Below are 6,000 nucleotides of genomic sequence, written 5' to 3'. Positions count from 1 at the left end.
TACAATGTGAACATTCCACAGTACAGCTGGCTACAGTTTTGAACTATGTTGTATCTTGCGATGCCCAGTTTGTACATTGAAGTTTAATTCCAAGAGTCTTGTCTGTATGTGAAGATAGGCCATTGAAGAACAAAAATAGGGTACCTTAAAATAAGGTAAAATGATATGAAAATGGTACAAATATAATCAGACTAGTTTCCTAGTTTCCTTCTTCCTAAGAAGAGATACCAGAAAGCTTATAATCTGCATGCAGAGAAATAGCATGAGCACACATCAAAATGGTAGACACCCATAAAACAAGAGAAGAGGCTTCAGAATGAAATCTTTCTTGTCATTATTTAGATCTTAGATTCCCAGACACCAGACTTTTTAGAAATAAGTTTTCATTGTTTAATTCACTTAGTCTTCAACATTTGTTAAAGCAAATTGATCTGACTAATACACTATAGTTTGGTAGACAAGACTGATAACTTCATATGATACAAACATGCTTGTTTGACATATTTTTCCTTATCCTTTATATCTATTTTCACTTCTGAAATTAAAAAAAATTGAAAATATTCAGATTGGACAAATACTTATGAAACAATTTAGTCAAATTTGATTTTAGATTATCACAATTTTTATATGCAGTAATTGGGTTTGATGTTAGGGCTTGGATGATGTCCCTTAGCTTTTCATCTCTTTTTTGATGGTTAATTGAAGAGACAAGTTTTATGGAATTTCCTGCTGGGTTGGCTTTCAACTGCAAAACCTAGATTTTAACCTTCTGAGTAGTTAGGATTACAAACGAAAACCACCAGTACTAGGTTAAGTCATTTCAATTGAAAACAAAATCATATCCCATTCATAGTAGCAATAAAAGCATTAACAAACATGGAATGGACAAAAATAAACATAAATGTTAAGAAAAATATATAAAAATTAGCTTAGGGATATATAAAATACTTAAATAAATGAGGAGAGGTAATTTATCTGAAATTATAAATATTCGAGTTGCCTCTAAATTAGTTAATATGTAAATTTAAATGTCAATCACATTTCTAGTTGTACATACTTATAACTTAGAAATAATATTTAAGTTTTCACAGTATATATTAGTTGCACAAGAGAGTTTCACAATGTTTTTTTTTTCCCTGTGTCTCTCAATTTTGGTATTCCCTTTCTTGATCAGATTAGCACCCCCATTACTTACTTTTCTCCATTTACCCATTTTTCAGCAGTTTTCAGTGGGTTATATGTACCATCTTCATACACAGACACAATGTAGTTTGGTATTGTTAGGCCCTGCCATTCTCCTTCCCTAACCTTCCTTTTCATCTCCCCCCAAATAGTACCATGATTACAGCAATGTATGTATGCATATATATATGTATATATACATATGTATGTGTTTATACATGTTCATGGAGGTAACCAACAGTACAAGAAATGTACCCAAGGCCTAATGTATGAAACTGTACATCACTTTGACAATAAATAAGAAAAAAAGAGTCTCACAGACTTTCCTGCCTATGCTTGCTTTGTACTGCTTTCCTCAGATCTCAGACTCCTGACTAGCTAGGATTACAGGCATGAGCCGCCGGTACTCAGGTGACTCAATCTTATGTATATACAAATTGAATAAAACTGAAACAAATTTGAAGAGAGTATTCAGAACTAAAGGTGAATAATAACAACAAAGGATATGCAGCATACCTACTGATGTAAACATCTACAAAAAGTAAAACAAAATTACTTTAAAAGAACATGAAAATGATGCTCCTCTGAAGCAAAGAATATTCAAGATTGAGCAATGATGAAGTTTTGCTGGTGATGGTGGTAGGAGGTGAAGAACAAAAATTCTATTTGGGGCTAAATTAGAATATGATATGCTTATTAGACATGCAAAGAAGATGTTGGGTAGGCTTTAATTATCCTATGTGTCTGCCTAAAAATTCCCTCCCTCTTTCCTCTTTCTTGTAGTTACTAACTTCGGAGGTTGTCTTGAATGACACCTTTTCTAGGAAACTTTCTTTTGACCTTGCCAGCAGAAGAGAGGTCTCCCATTATACATTTCACTGTACTCTTCTTTCTTTTGTATTACTTATAATTAATTGAGTCTCATGGAAATATTGTGCTAAATACACAACTGGAATTGGAGACTAGGGAACACAGGAAGGTGATAAGTAGTGGGAAAATTCTAGCAGCTCCTGGGACCTTTACATCTGGGCTCCATTCCAAGTGTTTCATTTTAGCCCTTAGAGAATTATTAAGAGAGAGACAGAGTCAGAGGCTCTGTCATAGTGAAATTAGGGTACCTTAAGATTAAGACACATAAAAAGAATGCAGATTCAAATTATTATTTATCTTATAATTGTGAAAAACAGACGGCCAATTGAACTAAGTATGTAAGATCTGAGAGTGTCTAACAAGGTTGACTTCATAATAAATTCATTGGCTAAAACAGGGTTTTAAAAATTCATCAGATACTAAACAAGAGCAATTTTTTTTTCTCAGAGCCTAGAGAAGAGTTAAGTTCTAAATTGGGGTTGGAGTGGAGGATTCCAACATTCCTACTTATGGGAATTTTAAGGTTCAGTAGGAGGAAACTAGTTAGATCTTTGTAGCACATCCCTTAAAACCAGAACAAAACTTGTTTGGTTTGGTTTTGTGCCTTTCAGTGAATTTTGACTTTTATGAACATTAGTTTTGTGTTTGGTATGTATACAACCTTGGTTTTCATAAATTTTTAAATAAATAGATTAACTGTTGGTGGATCTGTATTTGCACAAGCCTTAAAATGAAGCCAAAATAATTGAAACATGAGTCTTATTTGTTAAATGCTGTTATTTCCCATTGTTGTATCTGTGTTTGGCTAATGTCTTCATTAATGACTTTGTAAAGAAGTTCAATGGCATGTTAATTAAGTTTGAAGTGATAGTAAAGTAGAAAGGGAATATTAATGAGACTTGAACCAATAACTTCTCTAGAAGAGGTTAAGGATATAAACAGAGAAGAACGCCAGATTTAACCTATCAAGAAGAAGCAATCGTGTAGGGAAAACCATCAAAAATAAGATATTTTAATCTAAGGAGAATACTGACTGGAAATCAGCCATGCTGAGAGCATTTGGCAGTCACCAGAATAGAATTAGGCTAAATAAAATTGTCAAGTGAGAAATGAAAAGATTCACACTGAATTTCTAACTTCTCTCTAAAAAAATATATTTTAATTTTAAGTGTTGTTCTAAGTGTTGGTTTAGTCTACAAACAAAGAACTACATATTTTAGACTCCATGATCAGAAAAAGTTCAATATTAGAAAAAGTTCATTCCTACGTGAAATTAACCAAAAAGATCTGTACTGTGGATGAGATTAATTATGTAAAGGAAATATATAACATTACTCCTATTACAGAGTAATAGGATTAATCTGAATTTTCAAGTCAGTGTTTTATTTTATTTATTTTTGCCAGTCATGCGGCTTGAATTCTGGGCCTGGGCTCTGTCCTTGAGCTCTTCAGCTCAAGGCTAGTGCTCTACCATTTTGAGCCACAGCACCACTTCTGGTTTTCTGCTAGTTAATTACAGATAAGAGTTTCATAGACTTTCCTGCCCAGGCTGGCTTTGAACTGAAATCCTCAGATCTCAGCCTCCTGAGTAGCTAGGATTACAGGCATGAGTCACCAGTGCCCAGCAAATCAGTGTTTTATAAAGGAGGCTTGCTTCAACTTTATATTATCAGGACATTAAACAAAATGTGATAAGCCAAAGAAATGTACAAAATGAGAACTGCATCATGTTATGCAGAGTTTTTTGTAATAACTTAGAAGGCAAAGGTACAAATTGTCAAGAGTCAGCTTGCCAAAGAGAGGCGTTTTTATCCAGGTTACTGTGTACAGCCTTAATGATAAAATACAACTCCATGGTATGTGATTCATGTACATTACTGTGTGATTTAATCCCTGGAGTTATACAGTGTAGATACTTAATCATAAAATGTAGGTATTACCAGTTAGTAGATTATTCTACTCGAAAGCAATCCCTTCATTTCTACCACAGTACAAATGAAGGAAGTTAGATTTTCCTTGGCCTGTGTTCACCAGATATTATAAATTTGATACTTAAGGTGCCTTGATTCTGAAATAAGGAATTCAAGATAGATAAGCATATGTCCTTTTTAATGGAATATAGTTATATTTTCAACCATATATCAGGCGCCTGTTACTGAGACTTGGGTGAACCACAGTTTTCAAACCTATATGGTTGAGGGCCAGATCCTACACCAAGAAAGATTCCACTGAAGTACATTGGTCAGATAAAAACCATCCTGAAACCTTTGTCCTTGTCATAACTGCAATTGCCACACCAGCATATTACACATTTTCTGTAGTAAAGAAAAAAATAAGTATTTAAGTAGATTAGCAGAGACAGCTTCCTAAACCATAGAATACATTTCAAATATTTTTCCCTCACATGCAATTTTTTTTGCACCTGCAACCAGATTGTAACCTTGAGAAAAATCTTATGTACAAAATTAGAGGCCACAATGGAAAATTTACTTCAGGGAGTAGGTCATCAAAAAGATCATGCTGAGTCCAGATGTAGAGGAAATTAGAACCTTTTGTTTGTTCTCTCTTTGAGGACAATTGTGCCCTCTGTGAAAATTGCATAGCCCATCCTTACACTATTTGAAGGGGAGAGAGGCCCATTAACAAAAACAAGTAAGAGATGTTGAAGCACAAAATCAGAAGGAGGAGTTAGAAAAATAATTGAGTTGGAAAACTGCTGAGTCATTCCACTGACTGTATAATGAGAAAGGAAACTGAGAGAGGAAATTTATTGCTTGAGCTGAAAGAGCAGATGGAACTCTCTGAAATAGTAAGGGGGGATGGTTTCTCCCACAGGTTTCCTTTCTCTTGAAAATCATCATGACATTCATGCCCTTTCTATTCTCCTCCCCGTTTTACTTCCTTTTATAACTATGCTTCTTTTTAAAAGTTGAGTTTTTAGGGTCATTGCCCTATTCCTCTTATAATCTTTAGTACTTAATTTAAATACCTTTCACCTGAAACTTCCTTCCACTATTCTAATAAATTCCAAATTCTGGAAGTTATCTTTCCAGATGTAATCTTTGAGCAATTGGTTTCTGTTCTTATAAATATCTGTTGGATTCTCTTCCTAAATATATCAAAATCAACAGAACCAAAGCAATACCATTAATATGACTATTTATGGAGCACTACCATGAGCTATTCCATGTACTTCGTTTCTGCTAATTCTTGATATGTACAATATTGGTGCTTTGTGTTAGGTGTAAATTGACAGATGCCCTCATCTTGGGCCTCAGAACACTCCCTTGATTCTCTAACACTCCCACCTTACCCTCTTTCCCAGACTTGATAAAAATCACTCGGCAGACACCAGACCAAAATCTACTCCCAGTCTGGATCTTGAGCAGATACCCCCGTTTGGCTTTCTCCCTGCTTCCACCTGCGACTTTATTTACCATAATTTATCCCACCATTAGTCATTCTCAAACAACCTCCAGTGGACAATTCTAGCATTCTTTCAGATCCACTATAAATGTTTCAGATTGCATGCAATCTGAAGATTGAGGCTTCCCTTTATAGGTTTTTTCCCCCACTAATAAACCTGTGCTGGTACTGAGACACCTCTTTGTCTACCCTTTCTCGTGCCTTTTCTCCCTTTTTTTGAACTTGCACTATGGTTATCCTCATTATACAGATTAAATAAAAAGCATGGATAAGTTTTAAATATTATAAGTAAGTTAAAATTAGATTATTGAATAGTAAACTTAAGAATTGAACTTACATTCTGTGACTTCTGTGTTTAGGTACTGTTATAAGCTTTCTTTCACTCTGCCATATCACCTCAAATTTAGCATACCTAAAATTAAATTCCTAAATTCCCTGTCTGTAACCCTAAGCAACGTGTTTAACCTTCTGCACTCACTTCTTCATTTCCCAACATCATCCTTTTTAGTCATGAATATTCAA

Source organism: Perognathus longimembris, chromosome 28 (assembly GCF_023159225.1).
Source record: "Perognathus longimembris pacificus isolate PPM17 chromosome 28, ASM2315922v1, whole genome shotgun sequence".
NCBI lineage: Eukaryota > Metazoa > Chordata > Mammalia > Rodentia > Heteromyidae > Perognathus > Perognathus longimembris.
This window is presented reverse-complemented; position numbering follows the sequence as displayed.